This window comes from Chiloscyllium punctatum, chromosome 41 (genome assembly GCF_047496795.1).
Source record: "Chiloscyllium punctatum isolate Juve2018m chromosome 41, sChiPun1.3, whole genome shotgun sequence".
NCBI lineage: Eukaryota > Metazoa > Chordata > Chondrichthyes > Orectolobiformes > Hemiscylliidae > Chiloscyllium > Chiloscyllium punctatum.
Window position 1 is genome coordinate 48681884 of NC_092779.1, and position 22773 is coordinate 48704656.

The following is a 22773-nucleotide window of genomic DNA, read 5'->3' on the forward strand; positions in this document are numbered from 1 at the left end:
CATCTGGGTGCTTCCCAGCGTGGCATCACAGATGTGGTACTGGGCCTGAAAGCTTGCTTAAATGCTTGTGATATGTCTGAGCCATGAAAGAATATAAGTAAGAGGAAAACAAATCATAAATTAAGGAAAAGAAACGAGTAGAGTATTTTACATATCTATATGCTAAGATTTGGGAAGTTCGTTAATTGGATAGCTCCTTCAGTGGGCTGACATGGGTATGACGGCCTAATAAATGACTTCCTTTTGTCCTACAAGGCAGTGTGATGAGTGTGACTGATTGATTCCCATTTCTTCCAACTATGTTTCCTCCTTTATAAATGGTGGACAAGCTTTGAAGAGACAGGATGTGAGTTATCCAGTGCAACATTCCAAGACTCTGATCTGTGCTTATAGACAGTTAGTATTTTGCTGGTTCAGCTAGGCTTTTAGGTGAAAGTGAGGACTGTAGATGCTGGAGATCAGAGTCTAGATTAGAGTGGTGCTGGAAAAGCACAGCGGCTCAGGCAGCATCCGAGGAGCAGGGAAATCGACATTTTGGGCAAAAGCCCTAGGTTTTTAATCATTGCTGAATACCCCTCAAGGTTGCCAATGATAAGTTCATTGAATGTCAAGGGAAGATGGCAAGATTCTCTCTGGCTAGAAATAGTTTTTGACCAGTACTTTTGGGGCATGACAATTACTTGTCACTAGTTAACTTATGAAAGTGCGGATTAATTGGAAAAACCAGCATGAATTGTTGAAGATAAATCGTACTTATTTAGCTTAGTCTTTTGTGAGGTAATAGAGGGTTGTTGAATGCACCTAGTTCCTGGGAAATACATGTGAATGTATTGCAGTTAATGTAGTGTACAAGGACTTCCAAATGGTGTTGGATCAAGTTCCATATAATCATGTCAATAGAGAATCTGGAATGGTTAGCCTGAGAGAAGCTTTTAATAAAGGTTTACAAATTGATGAGACCCTAAATATAAACAATTGCTGTTGACAAAAGGTTCAAGAACTAAAGTGCACCAATATAAAGTAAACGGCAAAAGAATGAATGGCAGTGTGAGGAAAATCTTATCTGCAAAAAATAATTGATGTGGAATGCAATTCTTGAGGTAGAGGTAGATTCAATTATGGATTTCAAAAAGGATTGGACACCTGAAATAAAAGTTTCAGTTAAAGGGAAAGAATAGGGAAGTGGGATTTGTTAAGCTTGCCGTGCAGAACTGACATGAATATATCATGCTAAATTCTGTGCTGTAAACCATTCTATTACACCAGTTTTTAAATTTTCTTTTACAATTTTGACTGTCTTTTCTATTGCCCGACCTTCATGCCTTCATTTAAAAGAATAGCTAAATTGATTTTTCTTCGTTGTTAAAGCTCCTCATAACTTATACCTAACTCTCAACTTTTGACACTAGGGGTCAGCCTTGCAACTGCTCCCTGCACCATCTCCAATGCATATGTCTTCCTTTTGGCTCATTGGTATCACTCTTGTCTCTGAATCGTAAGTTTATGCATTCGAGTCTCATAAAAGTATCTTTAAGTTGAAGATAAATGAAAATTAAGTAAAACTAAGATGAAGGGAAGTGAAATTTGATTCGGTGTGGCTTCCATGAGCCCAGTAAAACTGGAGCCAGTCGGTATCAAAAACAAACCCTTTCTTGGGTTGGAGATGTATGTGACAAAGAAAGATGATTGTCTGAGGCCAATTATTTCAGATCTAGGATGTCACTGCATTAGGCAAACATAATCAGCTAAGCACCTTTTATGATTTTACCCCTTTTACTGCAATTAGGATTGAATTGCCACAGTGCTGACCTCTATTCTTTAGTGATACTATGAGTGCCAGGAAATTATCATTTGAAAAGAGAAACCTGCACATCTAGCTCTTGGCCTTCCACTATACTACAGTTGCCAATAACCCTATTATCCACGTCGTGGCAGAAGGGTAGCTTTGTAATAGATTGGGCTAGCAACTTTGATAATGACCGCAATTCGGTTATGTTTACTTTAGTGATGGAAAGGGATAGATATACACTGCAGGGCAGAAATTATAGCTGGGGGAAAGGCAATTATGATGCAATTAGGCAAGATTTAGGATGGGGAAGGAAACTGCAGGATGGGCACAATTGAAATGTGGAGCTTATTCAAGGAACAGCTACTGCGGGTCCTTGATAAGTATGTGCCAGTCAAGCAGGGAGGAAGTTGTCGAGCACAGGAGCCGTGGTATACTAAGAATGTTGAATCTCTTGTCAACAGGAAGGAGAAGGCTTATGTTAGGATGAGATGTGATGGCTCAGTTAGGGCGCTTGAGAGTTACAAATTAGCCAGGAACGACCTAAAGGGAAAGCTAAGAAGAGCCAGGAGGGGCCATGATAAGTCATTGACAGTTAGGATCAAGGAAAACCCTAAGGCTTTCTATAGGTATATCCGGAATAAAAAAATGACTAGAGTAAGATTTAGGGCCAATCATGCATAGTAGTGGGAAGTTGTGCATGGAGTCGGAGAAGATAGGGGAAGTGCTAAATGAATACTTTTCATCAGTATTCACACTAGAAAAAGACAATGTGGTTGAGGAGAACGCTGAGATACAGGCTACTAGACTGGATAGGATTGAGGTGCAGAAGGAGGAGTTAGCAATTCTGGAAATAGATAAGTCCCCTGGGCTGGATGGGATTTATCCTGGGATTCTCCGGGAAAGCAGAGAGGAGATTTCCGAGTCTTTGGCTTTGATCTTTATGTCATCATTGTCTACAGGAATAGTACCAGAAGACTGGAGGATAGCAATCTGCTTCCCTTGTTCAAGAAGAGGTGTAGAGACAACCCTGGAAATTATAGACCTGTGAGCCTTACTTTGGTTGAGGGTAAAGTGTTGGAAAGGGATTTATAATCATCTAGAAAGGAAGTAAAAAAGGTAAAAACAATGACTGCAGATGCTGGAAACCAGATTCTGGATTAGTGGTGCTGGAAGAGCACAGCAGTTCAGGTAGCATCCAAGTAGCTTCAAAATCGACGTTTCGGGCAAAAGCCCTTCATCAGGAATAAAGGCAGTGAGGAAAGGAAGTAGTTGATTAGGGATAGTCAACATGGTTTTCTGAAGGTTAGGTCATGCCTCTCAAATCTTATTGAGCTCTTTGAGAAGTGACCAAACAGATGGATGAGGGTAAAGAAGTTGATGTGGTGTATATGGATTTCAGTAAGGCATTTGATAAGGTTCCCCAAGGTAGACTATTTCACAAAATACAGAGGCACGAATTAAGGGTAATTTAATGGTTTGGATCAGAAATTGGCTAGCTCAAAGAAGACAGAGGGTGGTGGTTCATGGGGAATATTCATCCTGGAGTTCAGTTACTAGTGGGGTACCGCAAGGATCTGTTTTGGGTCCACTGTTGTTTGTCATTTTTAGGAATGACCTGGATGAGGGCAAAGAAGGATGGGTTAGTAAATTTGCAGATAACACTAAGTTTGGTAGAGTTGTGGATAATGACGAAGGATGTTGGAGGTTACAGAGAGACATAGGTAAGCTGCAGAGCAGGGTTGAGAGGTGGCAAATGGAGTTTAATGCGGAAAAATGTGAGATGATTCACTTTGGAAGGAGTAAGAAGAATGTAGAGTACTGGGCTAGTGGTAAGATTCTTAGTAGTGTAGATAAGCAGAGAGATCTTGGTGTCCATATACATAGATCCTTGAATGTTGCCAACCATGTTGATAGGCTTGTTAAGAAGGCATATAGTGTGTTAGTACTTATTGGTAGAGGGATTGAGTTTCGGAACCATGAGATCATGCTGCGGTTGTACAAAACTCTGGTATGGCCACATTTGGAGTATTGCGTATAGTTCTGGTCACCACGTTCTTGGAAGGATGTGGAAGCTTTGGAAAGGGTTCGGAGGAGATTTACTAGGATGTTGCTTGGTATGGAGGGAAGGTTTTACCAGGAAAGGCTGAGTGATTTGAGGCTGTTTTCGTTAGAATTGAGAGGCGACTTAATTGAGACATATAAAATAATCAGAGGGTTGGACAGTAAGAGCCTTTTTCCTTGGGTGGCAATGGCTAGCACTAGGGGACATAGCTTTAATTTGAGGGGTGATAGATATAGGAGGATATCAGAGGTAGTAGGGGCGTGGAATGCAGTGCCTGCAACAGTAGTAGACTCGTCAACTTTAAGGGCATTTAAACAGTCATTGGATAGGCATATGGACGAGAATGGAATAGTATAGGTTAGATGGACTTCAGATTGGTTTCACAGGTCAACGCAACATTGAGGGCCGAAGGGCCTGTACTGTGCTGTAATGTTCTATGCCCTATGTTTAAAGGGCCCAAGTTCAAATGGACCAAAGTAAATTGTGAAGTTGAATTCAGTAACTGTAGTGATTTTATGTTTGCAACAGAGAAGAAAAACATGAAAATCTGGCCTAAAAGTAACTTAAATCCATCACTGAGGCAAATTTGTGATGTTCTCTTGTCAGTTAAGAATGGATAGTGAATAGCACCTTTCTACTATCCTCCAGATACCAGGAACATATGAACAAAACATTTTTCTTTTGGCTGTTTGAGAAAACAGTTTTTTAAAAATTAGTCACTAGATATCGACATTGCAAGCTGGCCAGTATTTATTGTTCAGCCCTTCTTGCCCCTGAGAAGTTGGTGATGAGCTGCCGCCTTGAACTGCTGCAGTCCAAGACTTATTTCTCTGTCAAAATGACTTGACATGGTATGTCATGTTTGTTCCTTATGGTAAAAATGAATGAATGCTCTCAGGTACTTCCTTAATGCTGTCAGGCCATCATTGGATAATAGTTGTTTTCCACCTCTTCTAGTTGCTTATCTGCAGCAAATGCCAATTGCAAGAGTGTAATCACTCTGATTATTAGGGAAGTAACTCAAGCAGCTTTGGTTAATAATGGAAGGAGTCAAGTTTACAGATATATGGAGCAAGAAAATAGAGCAGTTTTAAACTAGGACCCTTTAATCCCAAGGGCAGGGAAAGTGGACAATGTGGGGTTCCTCTCTACTCCAGCAGAATTCATTAATTTCAGTTTGTGCATCCAAGAGCCAATCAGTTCAGATTAAACTGGACTGAATCTGACCTCTTCAGTTTAATTGATCTGAAGGGAAAGGGAGCTAAATAAACTCAAAAACAATAAAAGGAGAAGCCTTGAGGTACCACAAAACTCTAGACCAGTAGGGATGATATCACAAAGCTGGTCAGGCAGAAAGCAGTTGAAGCAAAATACAATACAGACTGGAAGGAATTATTTAAAGCAGGAGACAATCCTCCCTCAATATCAACATATCAATATCAATCTCACCCAGTGTTGTAGTGAGGAACAGCCCAAGCTTCAAACAAGAGTTGAGGATTCTCATTAAATGTTATATGCTGCCATATTCTGAGCCCACTGTCAAAGAGGACAATGTCGTTTTCAAGGGTGGCCCTTAGTTGGTCAACAATCTGCTGTCCCCAGTGTCAGGTCAGCAGCTTTGATCAGATGATTAGTTCCAAATAAATTGAGCTGGGCCTTAACCAGCAGTTTATACTCTGTGTGCAGAGGTGACACATTCCCACTCAGACACTCAAGCTGGAGCCAGAGTGAGGTCCAATAACATGGACTTCTTGGGGCTCAGAGGTGGTTTTGACCCCACTCCATGCAAAACTTTTGGCCTAGACACTGTTGCCACATATTTGTGCAACAAACTGCTCCAACTAACACCAGCACTGAGAACAGACCCTTTGCTATAAAAGATATCCTACCATGGAATTTGTAAAAAATTTAATGGAATATAAAGATACAGTCGGTTCTGATATCAAGCGATTGTCTCGTTCTCATACAATCTCTGATTATAAGAAAGTGACACAATAGGCATGCCATTTAAACTAATGGAGCCGGAATCGCGTTATAGCCAATACAGGTAAAGAAAGTTCATGTACAAATAACGATCTAAATTCTTCAATTTCATTAAAACCAATTTGCATTGTAACACCGACTGTGCAAAAGTATATGTGGACCCTTTTAATAAAGTACAGGCTCAGAACGAATGGGATTATTTTCTGTTCTTAATAAATTCTGTAAGTGTTTAACTCTTCTTAGGATTTCCATTCAACAACTCTGTAAAAAAGCTTAAAGCCTTCCTTGTTTCCCTTTTTTTCCTTTCATCCTTTATGTTCTAACCCTTTCTGATTTACCTGGTTCCTTTCCACTGGTTTTGGCAAGGGCCAGAGTGTTTTAGTATCATCGGAGGGAAGCTGTGTCTGTCTTCCTGCAGGCCTTCAGTTAGAACCATGCATAATATTGAAAGAAGATTGCTGGCAATTCAGATTACTTTCAGTTCAAAACTTCCATCTGGAAACCTGTTTTTGTCCCTCTCTTGCACCCTGGCCCCACCACAATTTGCTCGTTGGGATAAGAGATGCGGAGTTGGGCGAATAGGTATGGATGGATAATGTTGGCCACCCAGCTCAGGGTGACACTTTAGGACTGAACAAATTCAATTTACTGATTGACAACTTGGACAAAACTAGAAAGCTGCCTTAAAGCCATTTGAATCTTTGCACTTCTGCATGTGTTCATCAAAGATCAGACTCATTTTGTTCGACTTTTAAAACAATGATTCCCACTGGTTATTACCCTCTCTTGTCTTGTTGTATTTTACACTGTTTTTGAGTCTTTTCTGCTCTACATACTTTCAGGGTTCTTCTGCTTCTCTGCCAGTCCTCTTGCTGTTCTGTGAATGACCCACACAATCTGACTGGCCGAATACTAGAGTGTTAGGCTGGAATCCTATAGGTCACTGATTCGGTTTTAAGTTTGAATAGCTTTCATGTTGTGTGAATGCACTTACATTGAAAATGTAGCTGATGTGTTTTCGGAAGAATCAACAACTGAACAATGACACTGCAGCCAGTGTGCAGGGGGATTAAATCAGTAATTTGATGTTGTTAACACTGTGTGTTCTAATCAGCTGAACCAAATAGTTGCACAGACATTAGCACTTTTGAAAAATCATAATTTAATTAAGCAGAGTCAGCATGGCTTCATGAAAGGGAAACTGTGTCTGACCAAAGTTGATAAAGGGGAACCAATAAATGTATAGTATCTGACTTCCAGATGACGTTCAACAAGGCACCTCTCAAAAGGTTAAATCGTGAGATAACAGCCTAACTAGAGTCCAGGAGGATCCCAGAAAACTGAAAAAATGGCTAATATACATCTGTGTAAGAGGAGAGGGAAGTAGAAGATGGGAAATTTTTGGCAGATATGGGTCATTTGTGAAGTTTTCAAGTCCATTATTATGCATGAGATTACCATGCAACTGAAGTGCATGGTAAAATAGGGCTTAGTCAGCACAGCTTTGCCAAGGGGAGGTCATGCCTAACGAATCTTTAGAATCCTTTGAAGACCATAAGACATAGTATGCGAAGCAAGGCCATTCAGTCCAATCAAGTCCACTTCGCCATTTAACCATGGCTGATGGGTGTTTCGATTCCACTTACCTGCACTCTCCCCGTAGCCTTTAATTCCTTGCGAGATCAAGAATTTATCAATCTCTGCCTTGAAGACACCCAACGTCCTGGCCTCCACTGCACTCCGTGGCAATGAATTCCAAGGCCCACCATTCTCTGGCTGAAGAAATGTCTCCTCATTTCCGTTCTGAATTGACCCCCTCTAATTTTAAGGCTATGCCCACAGGTCCTAGTCTCCCCGCATAATGGAAACAGCTTCCCAGTGTCCACCCTTTCTAAGCCATGCATTACTTTGTACGTTTCTATTAGATCTCCCCTGAAAGTTTAATGAATACAATCCCAGGATCCTCAGCCGATCATCGTATATTAGGCCTACCATTCCAAGGAATCATCTGTGTGAATCCCTGCTGGTCACGCTGCAGTGCTAGTATATCCTTCCTGTGGTGTGGGGCCCAAAATTGGACACAGTATTCTAAATGGGGCCTAACTAGAGCTTTATAAAGTCTCAGAAGCACATCATTGCTTTTATATTCCAACCCTCTTGAGATAAATAACAACAGTACATTTACTTTCTTAATCACAGACTCAACCAGCAAATTAACTTTTAGAGAATCCTGTAGTAGCACTCCCAGATCCCTTTGTACTTTAGCTTTATGAATTTTCTCATCGTTTAAAAAAATAGTCCATGCCTGTATTCTTTTTTCCAAAGTGCAAGACCTCGTACTTGCTCACATTGAATTTTATCAGCCATTTCCTGGACCAATCTCCTAAGCTGTCTAAATCTTTCTGCAGCCTCCCTGCCTGCTCAGTATATCCGCCTGTTCACCTAACTGTGTATCATTAGCGAACTTCGCCAGAATGCCCCCAGTCCCTTCATCCAGATCATTAATATACAAAGTGAACAGCTGCGGCCCCAACACTGAACCCTGCGGGGCCCCACTTGTCACCAGCTGCCATTCCAAAAAGAACCTTTTATCCTAACTCTCTGCCTTCTGTCAGACAGCCAATCACCAATCCATGCCAGTAGCTCACCTTGAACATCATGGGCTCTCATCTTACTCAGCAGCCTCCCATGAGGCACCTGATCAAAAATCTTTTAGAAGTCTAGATAGATGACATCCACTGGGTTTCCCTGATCTAACCTACTTGTTACCTCTTCAAAGAATTCTAACAGGTTTGTCAGGCACAACATCCCCTTACTAAATTCATGCCGACTTGTTCTAATCCGACTCTCCACTTCCAAGAATTTAGAAATTTCATCCTTAACGATGGATTCTAGAATTTCACCTACAACTGAGGTTGGGCTAATCTGCCTTTAATCGTCCATCTTTGGTCTTGATCCTTCCTTGAACAAGGGGTTACATCAGCGATTTTCCAATCATCTAGGACTTTCCCTGACTCCAGTGATTTTTGAAAGATCACAGTCAGCGCCTCCACTATTTCCTCAGCCACCTGTCTTAGAACTCTAGGATGTAGTCCATCGGGGTCAGGAGATTAATTGATTTTTAGACATTTTAGCTTTTCTAGCACTTTCGCTATTGTAATGGCTACCATACTCAACTCTGCCCCCGACTCTCCTTAATTCTTGGGAAATTACTCATGTCTTCCACTGTGAAGACTGACACAAAGTACTTTTTAAGATCTTCAGCTGAATCCTTCTCTCCCAGCACAAGCCTTCTAGCATCAATTTGGAGCAGCCCAATTTCTACTTTTGCCTCTCGTTTGTTTCTTATGTATTGAAAGATACTTTTACTACCATTTCTAATATTACTGGCGAGTATACCTTCATATTTGATCCTCTCCTTCCTTATTTCTTTCTTTGTTATCCCCTGTCTGTTTTTGTGGTCTTCCCAATCTTCTGATTGCCCAATGTTCTTGGCCACTTTATAAGCTCTCTCTTTTTCTTTGATACATTTCCTGACTTCCTTTGTCAGCCATGGCTGTCTAACCCTTCCCCGGATAGTGTTTCTTTTCTTTGGGATGAACCTCTGTACTGTGTCTTCAAGTACACCCCAGAAACTCCTGCCATTGTTGCTCTACTGTCTTCTCCACTAGGGTCTGCTTCCAGTCGATGTTCGTCAGTTCCTCTCTCATGCCCCTGTAATTACCTTTGTTTAACTGTAACACCATTACATCCGACTTTGCCTTCTGTCTTTCAAACTGCAGACTGAACTCTACCATATTATGATCGCTGCCTCCTAAATGTTCCCTTACTTTAAATCTTTTATAAAGTCTGGCTCATTACATAAAACTAAATCCAGAATACCCTGCTCCCTTGTGGGCTCAATCACAAGCTGTTCCAAAAAGCCATCCTGTAAGCATTCCATGAATTCCCTCTCTTTGGATCCACCGGCAACATTGTTCTCCCAGTCCACCTGCATACTGAAGTCCCCCATGATCACCGTGACCTTGCCTTTCTGACATACCCTATCCATTTCCTGGTACACTGCTGGGTGGTCTGTACACAACTCCTCCCATTTTGTTTTTTTTTTGTCTTTGTGGTTCCTCAACTCCACCCACACAGACTCCACATCATCTGACCCTATGTCATTCAGTGCCATAGATTTAATCTCCTTCTTAACTAACAAGGCAACCCCGCCCCGTCTGCCCATCTCCCTGTTTTTTCGACAAGTTGTAAATCCTTGAATGTTTAACTGCCAGTCTTGAACCCCCTGCAACCATGTCTCTGTAATGTCTATGACTTGATAATCATTCACGATAATTTGTGCTGTTAATTCATCTGTTTTGTTACCAATACTACGAGCATTTAGATAAAGCGCCTTAATGCTAATTTTCTTATCCTCATGATTTCCAGCATCTCTAGTAATATGTCCTAAGTTATCATTCCTTTTTTGCTTCATTCCTAGCCTGCCTTGAACTTAAATCTTGCGCACATGCTAACCTTTTGCTTATCTTTCTACTTCCATACTCCGTTACTTTCCCTTTCCCTTCTTACGACTTACAAGAGGCAATGAGCAAGTTCGACAAAGCAAGTGGACGTGATCCGTTTAAAATTTCATAGTTACAATTCTTATGTGATTGGTTAGATTGTGCACCAGTATAAATGAAAAGCATTCCCATACATTGCAGTTTTCAAAATCATGTGATCTCATTTTGTAACTTATAGTGAAATACAGGTTTTCCCTGCCTTTTTGTAATGAAGAAAATGTAGTCTGGAGAAATTGAAAGTGGAAGGAGTTACTGAATTGAAATCAAATCTGTCAAGATGCTTATTAATTCAGGCTAATTCTATTCCTGGCTGAAATGGCACAATCATTAAACTGTCAGATTTACTTGTCTCTCCCATGCATATAATCAAGTCTTTGCTATTTTACTAAACTTTATTCACAGCTATTCAATAGGTAAGAACAGATGCTGACATCTATCCAATACTCTTACACACATCTCTGCCTAAATGGGGAGGAGTGATCTACCTCTTCAGACTCCCCTTTAGAAGTGCCTATGTAGTATTGCATATATTCTATATCTTCTTAGTGTTTGCACGACAATTGGAGTTTAGGCTGTACAGTACAGATTTATCTTTTATATTGGTATTATTCAGTTTGTAAAGCATTTCTGCTTTGAGTTTTGAGGTTGACCTGATATGCAATGTTTAGGAGGAAATATTGGAAAAAGTTCAGTCATTTGTGGTGAGCAAGAGCTGAGAGAGGGCTGATCCTACCTGTTCCTTGCTACTGATTAGACTGTCATTTAGGGGAGACCTAAACGTAAACTGCTGATTGTCAACTTGTCCTCTTGATATGTAGTCTGATGTTGGAAACCATAAAGGAGATAGAAGAGCAGAGTTTTAAAAAGAACTTTGAATGGTAAACAAAGAACTTTCTCATGCTGAACATTTGATACAAAGCTACCACCGAAGCGGGAGAGGCTTGTGGGTGACTTCTGGCACAGAATACCCTACCAGTGTCACTTGTTGTCATGGGGCTGTGTGGTTATTGGCCCAGATATTCTGTTGGTCAGAATATCTTTGGAGCATTACAGAATGGAGTTGCTTATCAGAACTGTGTGGCTTCCCGATGCAGCAGATTTGATGGAAATTGCCTGAGAAATGGAAACTTTCATTTGGTAAATCCCTTGATGCCCCCTCTCAGGAAAAAAATATCCTCAAAGTTTGAATTGCTGGTGGGTTCTGGCTCAGTTAAGTTTAAACAGTTACCCAGGAAAAGTTAGAAGGTTTAAAAATTTACTCTAACTCTTTGATAATCATTAAATAGGCCATCAAAGCATCACTGAAGAACCCACCACCTCAACCATACCATTCCCAAACCTTGCACCCACTAAATCTCTGATAATCAAGCCCTCCCTCTTTGCCCCCACAAGTCTGATCCCTGGCCCTTCATCAGACTCCACTGATCCCCACATTCCCACTCCTCTTGCCAGCCTTAACCACCTGCAGCAAGCATTATTTCCTACCTGTCTAACCAACACCCACTCCAACACTTACCTATCCTGAGCATTCATTCACTTACCTGACATTCTAGCATTCAATCAACTTCATCCACAGAGCATCTTTTCCAGCTGACACGCTACAGTCTTCATCCACCTAATATCTTACCAATGTGACAAACTTCCCACTTAACTGGCACACACATCCCACTTAACTGGCATTTTAATCCCACACTTGGCTTAGATAGTTGGCCTTTCACAGGACCTGTGAAAGTGGTTAGCTGTGCTGTTGAACAAGTAAATTACAACATGGCAAACTGACTACTGTAAAAGGGGGCATCATTTCAATAAAGATTTTTGGATTCGTGGATGGATTCATAATAGGAGGCCCCTACTCAGGAATCACCAGCAGATAATGTATTTGAAGGTAAGTAGGTTTGTTTGGATCTGATCAGTTGAAGAAAGGGTTTCTGCTCTTAATTAAAACATCTGGGTCAAAATCTGTTTAAACCTGTTGAAGGATGCTTATTTTGACAGTGGACTAGCAACATCATAACATCTATTAATGCTTCTCCTTAAGAAATTATGGAGAGCTATGATTTTCATTTGAAAAAGATTCTACATGAAGTAGAATTTAAGTTGTTTTGATAGCTTCCATGACAATGCAAGGTCCTCGCATATGATCTGTGCAGCCATTCACATCATTTGCTATTTCCAAGTTACTATTTTAAATGAAGCAATATTTAGCAGTCAACCTTCATTTTCTTGCAATGAATTTCACCAGTTGTATCTTATCAACATTTCTCTAAACAGTTGTTAAATAAGATTAAAATGTTCAGACATAATTACTTCTAAATAAATCCACTCTTTTAAATTTAAAAACAGCCTTCATGTGTGAATTTATTTGTCAGTGACTTAATTTGTACTCGGCCTATTTTAAACTGAGTCAAGTTGAAACATTTGACCTTGTAGTTTTCTCTGTAAATAACATAAAGTCAAACTTTTATGAATTCTTTTCTATAATGTGAATTCATTGAATGAGATTAAAAATCAATCTAGATTTTTAATAGCTCTCTTTAACTTTATTTGTAGCTTATAGATGTCTTTAACTTTTATAGCCCGCATGTTTTCCATTTTGATACATTATAAATAGGAATTTGCAATGAGCATAATGTATATTTCAATGGTCATTGTTGCGTGAATATTTTGGAGGAATTCTTACTGCAAGGCCGAGTGAGTTTTCTCACCCTAGCTTGCCAAACTCACTTCCTATTACCTGTGTTGGCCCAGGCCATCTTTCCTGTCTGATTTCCATCCTTGTCTTACATTGTTCTTTGAGCAACTTGCCCTGGCCAGGATAACCCAAAAGTTGCTGCCTCCCTCTTAACTGTGCTATCTTTTAAAGCCCATTGTGTAACTGGACAGGCACTGTAGTCAAGAGCTGGCTTGCATGGTTCCTGACACTTGTTCCAGACGTGGCAGACAGGAAAATTATGATCCCACTTTGTGGTCAGGATCCTGGAGGTTCTGCTGGATAGGATAGACTTCCTCTTCCTGCAGGAGTGGTAGTGGAAACCATAACACCACATAATGAATCTGGTCCGATAGTGCCACCTGGATAAAGGGATCTCAACCAGCTGAAGGAATGCTCAGAAATGAAAGATAGGCAATAACTTTCTCCACTCTCATGTCTTACTTTGTTGCTCTCTCCCTCTCCCTTCCTGTACCCACCTCTCAGTTAGGCTCATGCTGTGTCACTCTCTCTCACTATTGTGTATAACATCTTCCCCACTTACCTATCCTGACACTAGTAAGCCTGTATGCCCGCAGCACTACCTACTCACTCAGATGGGACACTTACCCACCTGCACAAACTTAATAGTCCCGCTATCTGCTTTCATCTCCCATAGTACCTGCCTGTATCTTATTGGAAAAGGAAAGCACACCACAATATAGTCAAAGGATTCAAGATGATTGTTGGCTGCTTGACATTTGGCTCCTCACCCCTTATGAGGAGAGGATCTTGTCTCTGTTTCCAGCAGAGTCTGGATTGGTATTCGATGACTGCCCTTGACTTACTGTGATGTGAATTACTATGTGAAGACTATTCTCTTGACTTGAATCTGCCCTGCTGACAGCCATGAGAAGCTTCCTTCCACTGTGTCTGCGCTGAATGGCATGGTGATAAAGTAGTAGAATGAGCCTGGTATCTCCAAAGTGCAAACAGGCAAGGCAGGGCAGGAATGCTGTAAGGTAGGGACAAAGTAAGTGAAGGTAACGACAGTGAACTCAGCTCAGAGTTGCAGCTTGGTGCAATCCATTAGCTGGTGTGACTCCCTGACAGTGACATTGCAACGGCTTTACAATGGTAGTTGCCATTGCACCCTGAGATGCAGCATTAGCATGCAGAACAGTCCTTTAAATGTATCAGTAATGTGTGTTATGATAGTTTTTAGAGCTTAGCACATGTGAAGCCAATTGATCTGTGGCCATGAGAACTTATGGCCAGTGCACACGAAGTGTGTCATGGGATGTTGGTGCCTAGTTTCCAACATAAAGATTGTTTGGAGAAACTGGCAAGCCAAATCCACCAGGTGCTTACTCTGGTTTTCTTGTCGAGTTTTCTTAGTAAAGGTGAGACGAGTTGCGGCATTAATAAGGTGTTTAGCAAGCATAATGGCCATCTCACCACTGTCAAGTGAGAGCATTGCCACACTGTTTGTGAAAAACCTAAAAGGAAGAGTGTGATAATCTTGGCATTGAGATGAACCTTGCTGCCAGTGTGCCCTCTAACTTTCCTTCCAGCTGTGCAGGCCTCCTGAGGTCTATGCGCGATGGCAGTTTCCCAAATCAGAAGTCAGTGCTGTGATTGTGCTGATGCCAGTTGTCATGTATGGAACCTTGTCCACATGCTCTGCTGCACAGCTTAGAGAATGTTGCTTGCTACACTTATCACCTGATTTCTGACACACCTCTTGCCAGAGCCCATATTGCTCAGATCCCTGTAATATTCCATGCTTTGTTTCCTTTGCTATTTCACTCTCTCTGCTACTATTTCTTTTCATTTCATAATGTGTTCATTTTAAGCTTGAGTTTCTCCATTCTTGCATTTGCTTCCTTTTCTGTCTAAAACAGATTCATTTATTATTTTGGCACTGTTTTACCATTTTTGAGTGAGACTTTAAACTAAGATACAGTTTTCTGTCTGTCAAGGTGAATATCAAAGATCCCACAAGCATATGTGAAGGCAAGTATGGGAGTTCTGGTGATCTGATCAATTGCATTTATTTCAACTGAAAACAGAAAGTACTGGACATCACAACAAATTAGACAGCATCCCATGGAGCGGAAGCAAGCTCACCTTTCAAATCTAGATGACTCTTCAGAGGTGAAGTGAAGTGGGGTGGGGGGAGTTGGATTGCTGGAGAAGAAGGGGTGTTGATAGTTAAGAATAAGTGATTTTGAATGGTTTGTACAACTGCCAGACTGGAAAGAACAGTGCAGGGAAGTGCAGGGGGAATGAGACCCCACCCAATCTGAAGATGTGATGTTACTCCTCCAGTTTTCACCTTAATTCATTGGAATACTGCAGCATGCTAAGGACAGACAAGTGGGCATGATTTTATATCAATCTTTTTTCAACGTAGTGAAATGTCCCAAGGAGTTTCACAGTGACATTATCAAATATAATTTAGCACTCGCCAATTTTTGAAAAAAAAGGATAAACTGCTTGTTTATATGCGTGGGACCTTGCTTTTATACAGATTGAATTGTATGCAGATTCAACTAATTGCCAGATGGCCAAACGTCTTTCCCCAGTCGTTCTTGTTATGAATTCTTGACTGAGCTCCAAGACTCATCAGCTCATTAGCTCAGCAGGAGGTCCTTTTAGATATGCTGAAGTGAAGTATTTGCTTTTACTGACATCTTACTGAAGTTATATTGAATTATTCATTCCTTGAACTGTTCCTTTCAATGGCCGTATGTCTATTTAAACACTTCTGTTATTTATCCTAATGGTGGCTTTGTCTGACGGACACTTTTAATGCGTTTAGTAGCACATTTCTCAGTGCAGATTTTTGAATTTTTTGATAAATGGGGTTTCTTTGGATTTATTGTGCATACAAAGTGATGGGCAAAGAGGATGCATGGAGGCTATGGAAGAAGTCTAGGAGTGACATGGCGTGAGGGCCACATGTTCTAGTAGCTTTTTAATACATTTGGGAATTTAAGGAAGCTTGTAGCCAGCTTGGTCTAAACATTCATCCATCCCTGTTGCCCCATCTGAACTGTTTTTGAGGTTGGTGGAACTGACTTGATCCTGCCCTGATTGAAAACTGTGTGTGGAGGGGGCTATTTATGTGGAGATGAGTCAGCCAAGTCATGAAATTTTCTGATTTGAATTCTCACCACGGTACCAAACATACGGCTCAATGTTTCCATTTGTGAAGGAGAGCAAAGCTATTGGTCATTCACGTAAAATAATCAAGGATAAATCTATTGGAGAATTCAGGAGAAGCTTCTTTGCCAAGCAGGAGTTAGAATGTGGCGCCCACTAACACATGGACTGACTTATTAGAATTGCATAGATGTTTTTAAATGGAAGCTTATAAACACATGAAGGAGAATAGAGTAGAAACACAAGATTTGGGTCGAGGTTTTCCAGGATGTTCATGTGAGCATAAGCAGTGGCATGAATTGGTTGGACTGTATTGTCTGTTTTTGTGGTGTACAGAAAATTCCCAGGTTACGAACAGGTTCCATTCCTGAGTCTGTTTGCAAGTTGATTTATATGCAAATCGGAACACATTGCATATCGAAATATAGCAGCCTTTAAGTACAGGAAATGTTTCAATATTGGATATTTAAAATTACATCCCAGTATGGGCTTGTGTTCATAAGTTCAAGTGTTTGTAAGTCAGATGTTTGTAAATCGGGCACCTCTACATTTCATGAAATTTTATGTAAGGGCAGAGATGAAAGAGAATTAGAAGTACCTTGTCTTACTGTCTGGAGTCATCTATTTTTCAAAAGGAAGATATGCTTGCTTCTTAACCCCTAAGTGTACTGTTAAGTTGAATAATCAACAGTGAGTGTTTTTTTTTGTGGGTCTAAACTGAATTATTTCTTCACACATTCACTGCAAAAATCTAATGCTGTAATAATTCATTCACTGCGCGTATATATTCGAAGAAAAATGCACTTAAAGAGAGTAATGCACTTTTACAAGTTAGAAATAAAGGAATAGTTTGTAAATGACATGATTCAGCTTGTCTTGTGGAGAAAGCATGTGTTGCAGGCTTGATGAAGAGGGGGTTTTCATTTCTGATAGGTTGTCTAGGCAATTTCAGTTCACTTGACGAAATGGATCTTCAGATCACCAAATTTACTTGCTTGTAGTCTTGTTATCAGAAGGTTAGTTGTATGTACTTGAAAGGAACAAGCATGAAGAATTTAGAATGTTGTAAGGAATAAGTGTTGCTGGTATTGTTGCCTTTGCCACAGTTATTGTCCCTTGGTGTGTTGTTTGCGGACTGACTCATTTTATCTATGGTTTTTTTTAGATATTAATCTGTGATCAGTTTTGGCAAGGTGACCACCTGATCAATATTTCTGTTGTCTACTCAGAATGTTTTGAAGTTTGAAGTTATTGCTACATAAGGGATGGTTAGTAGACATTTGACTGGTTTCTGTACAGCTCTCTAGCTCTTGAGCACAGAGACCGTGAGTACGGATCCACAGAGCTTTTGTTAACTCCACAATTAATAGTAGGTGTGAATTCTATTTAATAGTTATGTCTTGGTGTGTCTGTTTGAAGGACACTCTCTCAATTATCATTCAATAAGGACTTTTCTAGAGACTTGGAATATTTCTGAGTTGATGCAGAAATCACAAGTCACCTGGCTCTTGGTAGCAATTTTAGCAGCTACTTTATGTCAATTCTTAAAGGCATTTTCATTAAAATTCTAAACTGAATATAGTCCATATTTAACGTTATGAATATGATAGGATGTTACTGGCTGACAAAGGGGCTTAGTAAAGACAGAGCCCAAGTTTTGGAGGGAAGCTATCAGTATTAGAGAGGAGCCAAACATAATAAGGTTTATAGTTAACGTAACTTATTTCCAGAAGTATTTCAGTAAATATGCAGGCAGTAACTTTGCACCTACCCCAGAATTAACTTGTTCAATGGATTAATTTTTTTTAAAAAAAGAAATAAGGCTATCTAGTACATTCGGTTAGGAGGGGAAAAGATATGACTGGCTCAAAACCTGAATTATTTTCAGTGACTTAATTGGTTGCTTTTATGGTGGTTGCTGGTTGTTCTTTGGCTGTGCTTTTTGTGTAGAGTAAATAAGGAACTAGATAGACTTCGTGAAATGGCAGATCTGATCTATGGATACATCATATTTTCCCTTGTGTGTGCCAGATCCAAAACATTGTCATATATAGTCAGAGCAGAAACTTTATCAGCTGATTAATGATGTCACAATATCCAGGATGGTAACTTTGCCACAGGAGATGCCAATACTAGAAAATGAGTTGGAGAGTCATCCTTGCCTGGGGGAGTAGTCATTTGATACCACAAAGTCCAAAGCATGTGCTTTATTTATCCGTTTAACATTTGATTTTTTGTCACATTCTCTGATGAGCAACTGCCGTCATTTAGGTTGGAGAATAGCTTGGACATTTTGGAAAAACAAGCAGTTAATTCGTGCAATCAGCAGAAATGCAAACAATGAGGTCAGAAGCTGACTATTCAGTTCAGTTATCACGCATGCAGTTTTAACTAATCAGCTGTATTGGTGATAGAGGCAACTGCTTTCAAAACAGTGAATAAGACTGACATTTAAATCAGATAGAAGGACCAGTTAATCCCAGTTCTCAGTGTTTCTTACAGCAATGGAAACACATTTTAGCTCCAATTTGCAAATTACATGACTTGGTGCTACGCAGTGTAATACTGGTTTCTCATTTCTAATCTGTGTTGTGGTTAGCTTTTCATTTTTAATTTCAAGAAAATACTACTTTTAATTTGTTCTGTTACTGATGGATGAAATTGAAGTACAGCTCTGGATGTCTCACATAGTTAGTAATAAACTTGCCTGAAAGCCTGACTCTTATTGGGTGTAAAACTTGGGCCTGATTTAATAGCAGTTAGGCCATGAAATTGGCTGAGGTCAAGACTTCTGCCCAGATGAGAGGAAGTTCCACTTCTGAGAACTCCTAACCAATCAAATGACCAGCTGTCAAGTCCTAACAGTGCCACTAGAAACAGTGGCCACTCGTAAGACTGTAGGTAGTCCCCAACAACAATCCTCGCTGGTGCTGGATGAAAAGTTGAGTGGAGGCATTTTGTCTGGATGAATAAGGCAATTGCCAGTAAGGGATGGCTGGGGTAAATGTGTGGGTGGAAAATGTTAAACAAGTGGAGATTTCAATCATTGGGCACAGGGTACATGAGTGATCGCCCCCCACTTTGCAGCCATGTTTCACCTGATTGTGTGGACAACCCCTTTCTCACCAACAACAAAGTGACAGTAATAGTGGGAGAAATCTTTATATGGCCATTAATTAGCCAATTAAGACCCAATTCCCATCATGCCGTATGATCATAAACTACTCCTTCCTAGCCATTGACTAATTCCCAACAGAGGTGTAAAGTTCTGTCTATATTCTGATTTTTCTTTTTACTCTGGACATAGAAACCACCAAACTTGTATTTCATTGAAAGAAAACCGCTTTGCTTTGGTGCAAAGTAGCTTGGAACCACTCCCATTATTCACTTATTCTTACTGAGGTGTTCAACAGATTACAAGGTTGCTTTGTGAATTCTTTCAGGCTCCTTTTTTCCTTCCATCCAGTAAGTTATTTTATGAAGTTCTGTAAGAGATTGAAGTTTCTCTGTTTCAAAAAGTCACAATGAGCTATCGTTTAAGCTTTATATCAAAGGCATTGAACATTATGTATTACTTGTGTTCTGATGGTTCTAATTTCTGAACAGATACCACAGTTTTACAAATTGGTTGCTAACTCTTCTGCAAATACCATTTTATTGCCTTCAACCTCTTTTTGAAGCAGTAAAAGTGAAAGCATTTGCAGAATGTTATAGCTATGTACCAACACCAGGAATTAGGGGATAAGGGACAAGAAATATGTTGACCTTTATGCTTCACATGAATTGTTTCCACCTCATTTCGTTAAATGCTCTCAGTATAGCCCATCAGTTTTCTTTCTCACGTACTTAGTTTCTCTTAAATATCTCTGTGCTAATTGCTTTAAGCACATCAATTAGTAGTGAATATATGCATTCACTTTGTCACCACTTGAGGAATTTCTTGTGAATTTCTTCTTTGATTTATTGTGACTTTTCTGTTTTTATGATTAGAAGTTCTCGACATGTGAACTGTCAAAATTCTTAAAATCTGATTTACAATTGAGTTCAGTAATTAAATGAGACATACAACCTATTCGTATTTCTGAAATTGGAAATCTTGACTTGATTCCTTTCCTCCCTAATTGCAATTCATCATTATTTGTATTGAATATTTATCAGTATGAGTATTTAATTATCTAATTGTGCACTGACCTACTACTGGTGTTCTGCTATAACGTACATTTCAATGGTGTGAATTGGCTATAACGCAACTTATGAATTGAGGACATTGTTTGGGTAATGCAAACTTTCTACTGAACGGGTATAGTGATTTTCTATTAGCGATCTTCTACAGTGTGATTTTCTATAGTTCGAGGTTGCAGAGAAACACAACTGTAACATTATAGCAGAATGACCTGTACTTGTCAAGGATAAATAGAAATTTCTACTTGTTTCATTTGTATTAATGGAAAAGATGTGTTTTTTTTCAATGAACCACTGCACTGAGATTAATTGTTGGGACACTAAGTGTTCATTTGTTTGAATTAAACCTGAGTAGATACTTTAATTTTAAAATCATGTTTTCATTTGTACTATGTTGCCTCAGTTTACCTTTGCAATCTCCTCCAGGCCTATAACCCCTTATTAAATGTCCTATTTTTCTGACATTGGAATCCTTTTCTCCCATTGCCATTTCCACAGTCAGTAACAGACCCTTCAATTGTTTTGATATATTTCCACCTGTCCTTGTGAGACTTCGTTGCCTTTATAACTTCATAAATCTTTTCAAAACTGATGACCGCTCAGCTTTCAATTCCTGGGAAGCTCTTAAATACGCACAAGATGGTGGTGGTGGAGTAGGCTCATTCATTCTATCCAGTTTTCTTTTTTTCCTTTTATTCTTTTGTCATTTTTATTTTTATTTAGTTTTTTAGTTCTTTTTCTTACCTTCTGGAGAGAGCTCGGAGATGGAAGCAGCATGAGACCGCATTAGGGCTTTTTTGGGTCTGGACCATTGCTGCAACTGAGGACCTGAATTGGCGTTTTGACAGTCCGAGATCAAACTGAATACGTGAAGAATAAGCCCAACGTGGTGGTGCAGGAGGTCCATGGCATCTGTTGCAGTGGTGAGAGCAGGCAGCCTGAGGTCTCCCAGAGAGTGAGTGAAAGTGGAGGAGCTCAAGCCCTTGTAGGGCATGTGAGCCCAACATGGCTAAACAATTAAGACAGACTGTTGAAATTGTGTTTTTTTTAAACTTTTCTGCTTAATACTAAGAACGACTGTAATGCTTAATTTGTAACTTTATTTTTTCTTTTTTCTCCTTAGTCACTAAGATTTTGTGTCTAGGTACCTAAGATGGCGCCGGGAATGGTGACATTGCACATTCTTCACTGTTCCTCATGATGAGGACTTGAGTACAAGTGACAATAAAATCGAACTCTACTTCACCACCACCTCTTTCTGCATTATTATTGCTAAATTATTAGATTTCTGTCTGACTTACAGTGCTGAATGAGCAGAAATTTTCTCCAGTCAACTATTGGGAAAGTTGAAGGTGTTGCTTTCAGTCCCCACATCAGACTCCATTTCCTGAGGAAGGGTCACCGGATCTGAAAAGTTAACTGATTTTTCTTCACAGCTGCTGCCAAATTTGTTGAGCTTTTCCAGCAGTTTCTGGTTTGCTTCCATTTTCTCGCTCACCTTGGCAAATATCTGAAATCAATTCAGACAATTTGAGCTAATGACCCATATGTTTATGCAATTAATATGCTGTCAAATTTTGATTTATGGTGCTCCTATGAAGAAATTTTACTGGGTTAATAGTAAATAGTACCAAGTAAATGTAAGCTGTTGATGTTATTGAAAGCCCATTGCTTCCATCAAGGTTTTGATAATTCCTCTTAATCTCCCTCTGGCTCAACATATCACCCATCTATATTAAACGTAAATTGTGCAAATATTGTCTTTGTTGCAGTATCATTCTGGGACAGGATTTTTGGAAAGCTTCATGTACATTATTTAGATCATTTACATTCATCCATATAGCAACTAGGACTGTTGTACAAACTTATTGTTTCTGCATACTGTCTTAGGAAAGTGTGTGCCCTCAAAAAAAAAACAACCAGTTACTTCTGTCCTGAACTTTATATTATGTTATGGGCTGGACAAGCTTACAGAAGTGTGGAGAGCGGAGGCTATGGAAAAATTTAAAATAGTAGGATAATTTTAACATTCAGATGTTGCCAGGCTGGAAGCCACTCTAACATAAGGATAATGGATGAAGGGGACTCAGTGCAAGTTAAGATGCAGGTGGCATAGTTTTGTGTGAGCTGCAAATAGTGCCTTTTCTAGACCCAGTTGAGATCTGCTAACTTGGGATAGTCTAGACTTTGTACTTCTGATCCCTGCAGCCTCTTTTCTTACTGGATAAAATACTGGTCCACCAGGGAGAATTATTTTACAGCTTTAATTTCAATCACATTAACCTTGAAAGAAAGTTAGATGTCCCCAGGTCAAAGTACGGTTTCACTAACGTTC

At 39.8% G+C, this 22773-nt stretch overlaps 1 protein-coding gene and 1 long non-coding RNA gene across 7 annotated transcripts in view; both read left to right on the plus strand.

Moving 5' to 3' along the window:
- Positions 1-22773, plus strand: part of cap2 (cyclase associated actin cytoskeleton regulatory protein 2) — a 242572-nt gene that overhangs the window by 62815 nt on the left and 156984 nt on the right. The gene's annotated exons all lie outside the window — the stretch shown is intronic.
- LOC140465051 (uncharacterized) lies at positions 12858-21683 on the plus strand. The gene is made up of 2 exons (XR_011955058.1): positions 12858-21393; positions 21562-21683. It is a non-coding gene; the product is annotated as an uncharacterized lncRNA (long non-coding RNA).